General features: G+C 39.5%; 1 long non-coding RNA gene across 4 annotated transcripts in view; it reads right to left on the bottom strand.

Moving 5' to 3' along the window:
- The window catches only part of LOC136837206 (uncharacterized), a 34236-nt gene extending 26984 nt beyond the window's left edge, over positions 1 to 7252 (bottom strand). The window contains exon 1 of one of the 4 annotated variants that reach the window (XR_010852623.1): positions 6996 to 7252. This is a non-coding gene — a long non-coding RNA (uncharacterized lncRNA). Of the gene's footprint in view, positions 1 to 6991 lie in introns of all 4 variants that reach the window. The other 3 variants (XR_010852625.1, XR_010852622.1, XR_010852624.1) reach the window with 3 other exon arrangements.
- Between the last annotated feature and the right edge of the window lie 5791 nt (positions 7253 to 13043).

Below are 13043 nucleotides of genomic sequence, written 5' to 3'. Positions count from 1 at the left end.
AGACTCCTCATCCATATTCACTGCTGAAGCAACAGCCATAGTTGATGCTTTAAATCTTGCATCTGATAAGAAATTCAAATCCACAGTAATACATAGTGACTCAAGGAGTGTTTTAGAAGCCCTAAAGAAGTTTAATCCTACCCATCCCTTAATTCAAAAGGATCAGGAATGGCTTTTTTATCTTTCTGTTTGCCACAAATCAGAGAAGTTTTTGTTGGATTCCTGGGCACACTGGTCTAGAAGGGAACGAACTGGCTGATAGTAAAGCAAAGGATGCTGCAAGATGTGATTTCTTAACTAGTAAGGTGCCACATTTGGATATGTGTCCAGCTATTAGAGGATACATTTGTGAGAAATGGCAGCAGAGGTGGACTTCCTCCATTTTATCCACAAAGAGGAAGTACAGAAATATTAGAAAAAGTATTGATTTTTGGAGTTCGGGTTTTAATCATAACAGAAAATTCGAGATCATCCTAACACGGCTCAGGATTGGCCATACCAGCTTCACCCATAGTTAGGCCTATATTTTAGAGGGAGCCAGTGCCCCATTTTGTGCTCACTGTGGTGATCAGCTATCCGTTGAACACACGCTGGTGCACTGTCCTAGATTTAATCGCCTTAGGGCAAAGTACTTATTAGCGGGGAAGACTGTTTTAGAAATTTTAAATGATGATGTTGAGGTAGATAACCTTATTCATTAAAGAGTTGTCATATTTATTTTATATATTAAGTACATATTTCAAATATATAATTTTTATATATATAGTAAATCTCTTATTTGCAGGGGATGCATACCACCTTCCCCCCCCCTGCCGAATAGCTAAAATCCGCGAATACTTAGAACCCTTCTAAAAATACTTAGAACTGCCTATTTTGATAGTTCACCCTTCTAAAAATACTTAGAACTGCCTATTTTGATAGTTCAAACACACAAAAAAACTAAAAATACTTATACAGATATTATCCTACTTATGATGGGGTTAGGTTCCAAAAAACCCATCATATGTTGGAAAAAACATATCTCGAATATAGCTTAGCCTACACTAGGGTATTCAGTACCACGTATACATATATGGTAGCCTAGCCTACACTATAAAGTATAATCCATATATACACAGTATAGTAATTATTAATATCAGCTAATTCTGGAGGTTCATGCAGAGTGACTTATGATAATTCAACACAAAGAGAAATTGAATAACAAACAAGAATTAACTTAGCCTAGACTGTGGTATATCGTATACATATAGGCTACAGCAGCCTAGCCTACATTATACTGTACTCTATATTCACATATTAATATCATATTATACAAACACCATAATGAATATGCATCTTTTCCACGGCTCTTAAAATGTTATGCTTTACTTCACTGTATCCAATAATATTGTATATACTGTATTCTTATATTGCTTTTGTATTATGAACTGCGATCACAGCAATGTTTTGGTATGGAAAACGATTACGGTAAGTTTATTTCGCCGTATTTAACTCAGTTCAGAGCACTTTTCTTGCTTGTAGTTAGCGTAAATGAATCTCTAGATACTCTATTTATATGGGGCAAAGTTATTTTTCGTTATACGAAGTGTTTTTAAGTCGAAATATAACTTTATTACATCTCGTTGTGAAATTAATTTACCTATTTTTTTCATAAACAGATGACGGCTGTTTGAGGCTTGTTTTATGTAAAAAAATCAAGATTCTGTTTGCTATTTTCCATCGATTTCATCATAATAAGAGCTTTATGTACTTATCGTTTATTGGTGTAAAAATAGCAGTAATATGTGTTCTTTCATGCCCAGTAGTTTTGATTAAAATACTTTCTCTCCAATTTTAATTACGGTCGAGTTTCACCCATGTTGCCGATGCACGATAATTTATAGTCATTAGCAGCTTGAACATTGTTTTCTCAGCTTCAGCTACAACTTGCAGCTTAAATTTAGCAGTACAGTAAACGCCCCATATTTGCATTCTCACGATTCGCGGATTTCTCTGAGGAACGTATCTACTCATTATTTGCAGAAAATTCAGCCATTCACGGTATTTTTCACTGAGAAATATTCACTAATTACTGTATTTTCATATAATTTTCATGACTATAAGCACTTTTTGTGATAAAACTATTAAAACACTCAGGTATAAGCATTTTTAGAGGGTTTTTCTTGTGTTTAAACTATCAAAATAGGCAGTTCTAAGTGTTTTTCGAGGGGTTTTAAATATTTGCAGATTTTAGCTATTTTTGGGGTTGCAGTACACATCCCCGCAAATACGGGGGTTTACTGTATATTTCCTTGCTGATCTTTTACCATACCGATTATGGGTATAATGTAAAAATATATCAGTACTATTCTACTTAACATCATTTGTACTATAACTACGGTAATTGTTTACTACCGTACGACGGTTGAAATACAAGCAAAATGGCTGTTATTATCCAATTCGGTTATAAGCAAAACAACAGTTTCTCATTCAGTTGTTTATGGGTGTACGCATTTATGCAAGAGTATAATGTTACTAACAATACTTTTATCTTTCTCTTTTACTTTTTTAACTAGAAGGTGGGATAAAAAGATGGAGGAAAAGAAGTTGGTCTATTGCAATTTGGTCTCTCTCGCTGCCTGATTGTATGCTGCTGCCTGTGCCCGCACGAAATTTAAAAATTTTGCAAAATATTGTCGTATTGGTATTAACTGCTTACCCCATTGCAAAATCGGATTATCGTAACTCGAGAACTTCCTGGGTACCTGAGTATTTTGATAGTTTTATCACAAAAAGTGCATTTAGTCATGAAAATTATATGAAAATACAGTAATTAGTGAATATTTCTCAGTGAAAAATACTGTGAATGGGCGAATTTTCAGCAAATAATGTATATATATGTTCCGTAGAGAAATCCGCGATTAGTTGAGTCCGCTAATCGTGGGACCGCGAATATGGGTTTACTGTATTTATTTCTTTATGGTTTTTATCTAATATCATTCTTTATTTTTTTTTTAATATCATTCTTCATTTTTTATGTTCATATTTTAACACTGAAATTTACTTGGGCAAGAGCTCACGAAGCCAGGGGTATTGCCCCCTCCTAGGCATTCTGGAAAAACCAGTAAGTGGAGCAGATGTTATGTTGGGACAGGGTATGGTCTTGTCAGATTATGTTTAACTCCTTGTACTTGCATGACCTTGCCAACAAGTCCTTAGACACATTTTCCTTGGTTCCTGTGGTAGCTGTTAAACAAGTGGTGTAGCTAGCCCAGCTTCCGCAATGGGACAGGTAGCACCACATCTAAGGTATTCAGAGAGTGAAAGAGAGTATGCGAGTGACTGGTTCCCCCTCTTTCTCTTTCCTTTCTTGTAGGGTAGAGTCTCGTAGGCTTGGGTGAGTAAGAGCTGGACAGATGAGCTGTGCAAGTAAGCTACATGACTTGGCACCAGTCTTTCATTTTTTGTATTGTAGTACATAAGGATGCAACTCCCACCTTTTCTCATGACAAGGTTATTGTCTTTGACTTGATTACCCGAGTTATTCCAGCCTGGTTTAACTGGAGTGCCAAGGTTGGGGTGATGCCTCTGACCTTGTCAGCTCTCACCTGCACTCTTCATTTGCTCTCCTTGCTGCACGAGTCATATGCCAGCTTCAGTGTCACAGAGCCAGAAAGAGATCACGTTCTTGGATACCTCTTTCTTGGCCCTGCTGGTGCTAACAGAGTCTTTAACAATCAGGCCTGAGATGCTGAGTCGTCTTTAGGCAGTACCACAACATCCTAACAGGACACAATAGCCTCTTTTCTGGATCACACCTACAAAGTCTTCTAAGGAAGGAGGAGATAAAAAAGGACTCAAACCTGGCACCATGTACTGGAAAAAATTTGAGCAATACTGATCCCGATCCCCTGGAGTGCTTAGCATCAAAGATAGGCCATGAAGCTGAAGCTCGATTACTCTCTTCACCAGTGCAAGAACAAGCCGGAAAAGTAGTCTTTAAAGTCATATCCCTTTCTGTGGACCCTCTCTGAGGTTTGTAAGGGAGATGAGTGAGGCTCCTCAGAATGGAAATCTCACCCCACTGAGGGGCCTGAGTTCCACTTGAGAAAAAGACTACTCAAAGCTTCTCACAAGCATGGAGAATGACTCACATTGGTTATTCCAACTGTAATCCTTCCATAAGCATTACACTCATCTCTGATATAGAACCTATTATGGCAGCTCTTACCGATTCAACATTCAAAATGAAATAAAAGAGAATACAAAAACAAACCAGTTATGTCAACAGATAATCGAGGACAGTAACAGTCTGTCTACTTCCTATCAAGCAATGGAGGAGTAGGAGAAAGAACAACAGAAGAAGGAAGACTGAGCAAATTTATGGCCAGCCCTAACAAATTATCTACTTAGTCTATCGATCTCTTGCATCTTCCGATACTTCATAAAATTACTTATCCTCTTGACAGACCACTCCTTACTTTCTTCACAATGTGAAGAAAAAGCAAACTCGTGTTCCTAACGGTAGGCTAGCAAACACAGTGTGACCGTCAAGCACATCAAAAACATTTGGTTTACACAGAACTCCTTCCTATACAGACTAATGCTTCCATCTTTGCCTGCTGTAGATGAAATAATGCAAAAACAGAAAACAAGCACAATATCATGCATGAGAAAATCTGTCAGAAATAATCAAAATTATTACTGCCAATTCACACTGTATGCACAAGGACACAGCATGAAGAATTCTGACAAGAACATAGACATTTCAGTGCCACCTGGTGGGAAACAGGTGATTACAAAGGCAATCCTTGAGAGTCAGCCAAGTGTTATTTTGCTTATTTTGAACATCAACTGAACCTAATGGCACAAAGATAATCTTTAATATGAACTGAGATAAAATTAACAAAACCAAGTACACCTGAAATACAGTTTTCACACATGAAAAATTGTAAAATTACCTTTATCAAAAATGGCTATTTCTGTGAAAGTTAATATTCTGTACTTCCCCGTAGGAAGGGTAGCGCTGTCACTTCATCTCATGTGGTGCACTGTAGGCATTACTAAAGGGCATTCGCAGCATCCCTACACCCCTTAGCTGCATCTACTTCTAGCCTTTTCCTTTCACCCCATTCCTGCTTCCTTTCTTCAATCTTGCTTTCCAAAACCTCTATTACTTCTGAGTATAACTGTGGGGTTTTCTGCCCAGTTCCACCTGTAGACCCTTGTACTTCATTTGCTTTATTTTCTGGGTCTCTATCTTGCTGTTCAACCACCCAAATGCCCTCTTTAAACCATCTTAAGCAGTGAATGGCCAAAGTACCCCAGTGCTTGGATTGACAACTTAAATTTCATGAATGATACAATATCTACTGTAAAACCTAAGGCTTTCATCAGAAGTGCATCCTTCTTTTAGAATTAGAGCTACTTATTTCAAGGACAATTTAGTGATATATTTTGGAACTATCTACAAAAATGAATCCCATTTTAATTCTTTACAATACGCTTAAAAAAACTGACCAACTTTCCTCCTCTATCTGTTCTTATCAGGTCCAATTAAATTATTACAAAAAGGATAGTTCTGGCATTTTCTATAAAAAGATTATAGAATTTTAAAAAAGGACCATCACATTTCTTGTCAACTGAAATTCAAATCCACTACCTAAACCCCAAAGGTTAGCAATAATTTGGGCGAATCTCATAAAACTCGAGTAAGATTTTTATGAATTCTGAATCAAGGGAGCTGGTAAGTCTCCGCAGCCTATACCAGCACCTACAGACCATACTCTGTTGGAAGGTCCAGAGGTAACCATATCCTTGCAGTAATGTAAAAAGCTGGGGATAGGTTGGGTTTTGAAATCATCCATACATTCGCTTTGGGATAGGATGGGTTTTGAAATCCATACATTTGCCTTCCATAGATTTTAGGTAAGTACCCAATAGCCTGCTGCCCATGATTAATTCCAAAAGTGACCTTTCCTGTGTTTGCCCCCCTAATCATTTTGTTTACTGTTAGCTTTAGTTTTACTAACGGTACAAATCTGGTTACACTCAGTACCCTGAAAAATTATGTTTCTGGCTGATTCCTTTCAGTTAATAGCATAACAACTAGGCTAGGCCTTTACTACCTGTAAGCTATGAGAAAAGCCTAGCGCAACATTACCTAGCCTGTGAAACTATACACTATTTTTGAAAATGTAACAAGTACACAACAACAAATATTAATAGCCATTTTTTATAATAAACGTATATCATACAATACAGTAAAAAAATGACACTTGGCTAGGTGGCAAAACATGCCAGTAAAGAATTTCTGTAAGCTAGCCTACAAAAAATATGATTTCATGATCAGGAATCATCAAACGCAAGACATCCCAAGGCATTGTATTATATTTGGCAGTAAACTGAAGCTGTTTGTATGTGTGTAACAAGCAAAGGCTCTGCACAGACTATTACCTTGGAAATTGATTTTTCCTATACTTTTATTGTTGCTCATGAAGGAGGTGTTGTTGTTTACTGTTGGTCAATCCTCATATATATCCCACATGGTTGGGAACCCCTTGGTAACAGGGGGAAAACCAGAGAAAGACCGGACCGGTACGTTGTTATGGAATGGTTCCGCGCATGCACAAATCATTTGGGAGCCATAAGTTTAAGAAGGAATTAGGTACGGAAACGTATTATAAAAGAAACTATACTAACCTAACGTACCCTAACCTAACCTAACCTAGCAGGCTGTTACTTGGACGTGAAGGAAACTCCAATTTATACCAAAAGCTCCTCTGTAATGCGTGACAGGATGGCCAGCATACAACTTCTGCGGTTAATTACAGTTGACCAGATAATTCTTGATAAGCAACCAAAAAAATATATATAGGAAAAATCAATTTCCCAAGTAATACCCAACGCGGAGCTATTGCTTAGTTCTACCCGACATGTAACCAGTCAATGAAAATTACGTCAAAAAGAATGTTAATGACAGTACAAAGTTGTTACTAAATCTCATAATTACCTACTGGGAGTATTCACAGTCACACACAAAAGCCGATAGGCTGTGACGTTTCGAGTTGAACTGCCAAGCACTGTCGATGGGGTAAAGACAAAGTAACATAATCTACAATTGGTGTTATAGGATTTTTTTATTGTGAAATTATGATTAAAGGTATGCAAATAATTATTGAAAGTTCGGAAATTACATAAATTTGAGAAATTTTACACAGATTAGGAAAATCGTAAAAAATATAAAAATTTCTAAGTGGCTAGAAATACGAGCTGAGCAGAGTTGCCAGATCTACAAGTTAATCTGAAATGACAGAATTTAGCGAGTTTCGTATTTTTTCTTAAAAATCTACACTTTCTAGCAGTCTCATATCTAATTCCTAAAATTGACAGGAAAACTGTAAAATATTTTTGACAATAATTGAAAATTATGTTCGCTCAAAATAATTTCCTCTTATGTGTACACAGTTCCAGAACCAAACATAAATATTTCAGGATGGCTGGCATTTCAGGAGGCGTAGCAGGCAATTTGACTAAAAATAATCATGGCTACGTCACAAAGAAGCTTACAGATGAACGGCGTTAGTGGGAACTATGTCAGAATGGATGATGTGGTTGTCTCGCTCGGTGCAGGTGGCATTTGACCGTCATCAAGCTACTGCCCCAAAAAGAAAAGAAAGAAATGTAATAACAACCCAAAGACAACAGAAAATAAGGATAGCTACTTGGAATGTTAGAACATTATATCAGGATGGAAAGAAAATGAATGCTACAAGTATTAGGGCCTAGGTTAGATGGCCAGGAGTGGGATGTTCTCCAACTTCAACAGGAGGAACCTTCATATACTCGGGAGGCCAGAGTGCTGAGAGAGGTGTTGGTGTGATTCTAGACAAATCTTTGAAACCATGTTTGATAGGCTATTGGGCTGTATCTGACAGGATTTTGTTGGTGCGTATAAAAGCCACACCATTCAATATATGCATAATACAAGTAGCCTATATGCACCTACATCTGAACATGATGAAGAGGATGTTGATCAATTTTATCTAGAGTTAAATCAGGCAAGAGAGCAGTGCAAAGAGCATGAAGTAATTATGGTTATTGGTGACCTCAATGCGAAGGTGGGACAAGGAAGAACAGCGGATATTGTTGGGCCTTTTGGATTAGGTAGAAGAAATGAGAGAGGAAACAGATTTGTAGACTGGTGCTTAGAGAGAGAACAGATTATATCAAACACCTGGTTTAAGCACCACCCAAGACATCTCTGGACATGGAAAAGCCCTGGTGACAGAGTTAGAAACCAAATAGACTTTCTAACCATCAATAAAAGATTTAGGAACTCTGTCAAGCAAGTGAAAACATACCCAGGAGCCGATTGTAAAAGTGACCATGTACCAGTTGTAGCAACAGTGATGGTGAAGTTGAAAAATCAGAGGAAGAGTACACCTAAATCAAAGAGGCAACTGAAATTATTGAAAACAGAGGAAATGAAGAACCAATATAATATAATTGTAAGAAATAGATATGACCAGTTTAAGGAGGAAGGCCCAGTGCTCCAACATCCTCAGCAAAAGTGGCAAAATATGGAAAATGCAATAAGAGAAGGTAATGAAATAATACCATCAACAGAAAAGAGAGCTCGGAGAGAATGGATGACAGAAGATATCTTGATAATGATGGATGAAAGAAGGCTACAGAAGGGTAAAAATGAAGATAGATATAGAGCTCTGGATAGAACTATTAAAAGGGAATGCACAAGGGCAAAGGAGAAATGGATGGATGAGATTTGTGAGGAGGTAGAAGATTTGGATAAAAGGGATGAACGGAGAAAGTATGATAAGGTGAAAGAAATTACTTTTAAAAAGAAGAGAAGTATCAGCACTGGTATCAAAAAAGCGGATGGAACCATAGTAATGGAGTCAAAAGAAATATTGGAAAGATGGACGGAATATATTGGAGAATTGTTTGATGATGATAGAATAGAACATCTAGACTTCAATGACAACGGAGAAGGACCAAGTATAATCAGATCAGAGATAGAGGCATCTTTAAAACAAATGAAAAGCGATAAAGCAACAGGTGATGATGGAATAGCAGCAGAGATGTTGGTAGCTCTGGGAGAATACATCATTGATATATTAATGGAAATAGTGGAAGGAATATATGAAGATGGAGAGCCTGCAACACAGATGTACAAATCAACATTTATCACAATGCCAAAAATACCAGGAACACTTGAGTGCAATAAACACCGGACTATCAGTATCATGAGTCAGATCACAAAAATAATATTAAGGATTGTTTTGAATAGAATAAGAAATAAGATACTCCCAGAGATTGGCAATGAACAGTGTGGTTTTATGAGAGATAAAGGGACAAGAAATGCAATTTTTATTTTGAGAATGTTGATGGAGAGAGCAATAGAAGTGAAAAAGATCTATATATTTGTTTTGTTGACTATGAAAAGGCTTTTGATCGGGTTAGACATGTAGACCTTATAAGGATATTGGAACAGATAAATATCGATGGGAAAGATCTAAGATTGATAAAGAATTTATATTGGAATCAAGAGGCATCAGTGAAAGTAGAAAATGACGAATCAGAGACTCGGCACATCAAGAGAGGTGTAAGACAGGGTTGTGTGTTATCACCTGATCTCTTCAATTTATATAGTGAAATGATAATGAGAGATCTCAGAGATATGGAAGGAATTAAGGTTGGAGGAGTCAATATTAATAATATCAGATATGCTGATGATACAGCACTTGTTGCAGACTCTCATGATAAACTTCAAGCTTTAGTCAGTACTTTACACGAGTCAAGCAGAGAAAGAGGTCTGTCAATAAATATTAAGAAAACAGAAGTTATGGTTATCTCCAAAGATGAAATCCCCCCAAGAACAGATATAAGAATTAATGCTGAAACAGTTAAACAAACCGATAGTTTTAATTATTTAGGATGCACTGTCACAAGTGATGGAAAATGCGAAAAAGAGATCAGGAAGAGAATATCCATGGCAAAAGATGCATTTGGTAAGATAAAGAAATTAGTCACCAACTCAAAAATATCGATGAATCTTAGAAGATTTGTGAAATGTTTTGTTTGGTCTGTATTGTTGTATGGCTGTGAAACTTGGACCTTGAGGAAGGCAGATGAGGAGAGGTTACAGGCTGCAGAAATGTGGTTTTGGAGAAGGATGCTGAAAATATCATGGACAGAAAGGAAAACTAATGAGCAGGTATTAGAGAGAGTAGGCATTGAGAGAGAACTTTTGGCTTCAGTGAGAGGTAGACAAATGCGGTTTGTGGGTCACATAGTGAGAAGACAAGAACTAGAACATCTCTCTCTCACTGGTAAAATCAATGGAAGTCGGCCAAGAGGAAGACCTAGACAAAAATATATGGATGGATTGGTGAGAATGACTGGAGGAAGAATGTCTGCAGCTCAGTTGCTGCAGAGAGCCGGAAATAGAGAGGAGTGGCGAGCCATGATTGCCGACGTCCTTGGGGATATGGCACCTGGATGATGATGATGAGTCATGCTTCGGTGATGTCAGGAATAAGATAGAATATACAGGGCTGGTACAATTTTCACAATTTCTTAGCCGAAACAGATAACAAGTTCCTATTCCTATATTAATGTTTGATGTATCATGTAGTATGATGCAGAAATGAAAGTGCACGTCCATCCAGGAAGGGGAAAGTCAAGACCGGAGCCTACAAAATTTCTTGACGCGATTGACTTACAAGGAAAAAGAGGGTAACATTGAAAGGTAAGTGCAGTGTTATGGTGAACTGCACCATTATTTATCTATTTTTTTGGAATGATACTATATTTATGAAAATTACTAGGAGACGTATTGGTAAATGCAATTTCATGCTTTCTAGACCAAAGATCAGGGAGATATTTATTATTATTTTAGTTTTCTTTTTCCTGGTATACACAGAAATGAAAGTATTGCGACTATGTTAATGAGAAAGACCACCGATTACTCTTTTCACTAACCCTCCACTTATCTCTGCCGTAGTCTTCGCCTAACCGCAACATAAAATAATTTGGCAGAAATATTTGTACTATTGAATATTCTAAAATAGTTACGAATCAGGAGTTGTGCGGTGAGAATGTTAACTTGGGGTATAAGTAATTCTTTGCAAACTTACGGTAGACAGCCTATAATATCTCACAAAAATAATCATTTGAAATCTAATTCAAATGCTACATGTCGTGAAAAAATTGGATCCGTTTTTTCTCGACAGTCCTTCACAACGTTCAGGATAAGCGAGGGGGAGTGGTAAGCAGGCGACTGAGTTCGTGGTTCACTTTTTTCTGTAAATATTTTTATTGTGTCCGGCGAATTGCCTGTGTTGTCTGTGTCAGGAATGTCAGAGAGGCTCCTTTTTATATAATTCAAGTACGTTCTTTAGTAAAGTAACCTATGTAGAAAATTTGAGAGGGAACCAGGTGACGACGAGACGTGCAGAGGGGCAAAATGCGTCTTTCTCGAGGGTACAGTGTAAAGTCCCCCCTGAGCGGGTTTTCTGTGGTGATGACCCGTTTTCTTTGCTTTGCCTAGGACCGCCGCTCCTGGGTAACGGGTCACTCAGAATTCAGACATACCCAATCAAACAAATTGTTTTATGTAAATATTTACTTGCTACCAAATTGTATGTTATGTGTTCCTTCTTTCAGGTATCAGAATGTATTCAACTCTGCTATTGCTCATTTGTGTAACTCAAAGTGCTTTTGTTTGTTGTATTTATTGTCAGTTGTTATTGACCTCAGATCACCCTTGTTCCCATTGTATTCCTCGGCGTGACGTCAGTCCGCTGCTATATAAACCGCCTGTGTCCATAATAAAGTAGCAGTAACTTTATCCTGCTCGTTTCTTTGACACCTCTCAAAGTGGTGACCCCGAAGTGGTTCCCGGAGCCATTAGCGGACTCACATGGCGACTTAGTCATGGCTCCAGGAACTGCCCACGCCCCTAGCGGACTAATTATGGCGCTGTAACCAGCGTTCGGGCATGCTGACTCTCGTCGGCAAATCACCAGTGTCATTAACGGACTCACACGGCACGCTCCCAAGTGCGTATTGACGCGAGTATTCCACTCCGATTAAGAGGGCAAGAGCGAGCATGGACGCAGACATCCCCTCCATCGTTCAGTTAATCGCAAACCTCGTGGATTCAGATGTTTACCTCCCGCCCATATCACCCGCGCCCCTCCCCACGCCGAGGCTCTCGCGTTCCTCCACACCGCTGCCCATGCCCCACTTGCTGCCCTGCCCGGAGCCCTGTCCCGCAGGTCAAACAAAAGCTGCCCTCGCCATAAAGCTGCTGCCTTTCACTCAGGGGAACCCATCAGCGTGGCTGTTCAGGGTCGAGGGTCAGTTCAGGCTGGAGGAACTCACGGACGAAGGGCTACAAGCCGACGTAGTGATAAACGCCCTACCGGAGGAGGTCTACAGGAAACTTGTCCCGTGGGTGTCCGCCGCACACACCCTCACCTACTGCCACCTGAAAGCATCCCTACTCGAGACTTGCTCCCTGCCGGTCGCCGAGAGGGCCGCCTGCGCCCTGGACCTCATCATCAACCCGCGGCAGGAACAGAGCGTCATGGAGTCGTGGGGCATGATGCAGGATCTTCTCATCCTCCCCGCCACCGACAGCAGCAGTAATAAGCCTGTCACGGGAGATTCTCCTCCGCCAGCTCCTCCCAGAGGTCCGTACTCAGATCCTCAAGCCATACACCATGCCCCTCAAGGTCTTAATCCGCACAGCGCAGCAGCTGACCGACTCCGCAAAGGCAGCAAAGCGGGCATCAGCACCCGCACACCCCATCAGTTCCATTCAGCAGGAGGAGGGCGCAGAGGAGGAGATAGGCACCATCACCAGGAGGCAGCCACGGTACCATCACAGAGGGAACCCACCGGGCCCTTGCTACTACCACCAGCGATACGGCAAGGATGCCCGGAACTGCCAACCCCTGTGCTCATTCACCCGCCCAAAAAATGGGGGAGGCGGCAGCTAACAGAACAGGCCGCCATAGCAACAGAGGAACCCAGGA

This window comes from Macrobrachium rosenbergii, chromosome 58 (assembly GCF_040412425.1).
Source record: "Macrobrachium rosenbergii isolate ZJJX-2024 chromosome 58, ASM4041242v1, whole genome shotgun sequence".
NCBI classification, from domain to species: Eukaryota; Metazoa; Arthropoda; class Malacostraca; order Decapoda; family Palaemonidae; genus Macrobrachium; species Macrobrachium rosenbergii.
This window is presented reverse-complemented; position numbering and strand designations above follow the sequence as displayed.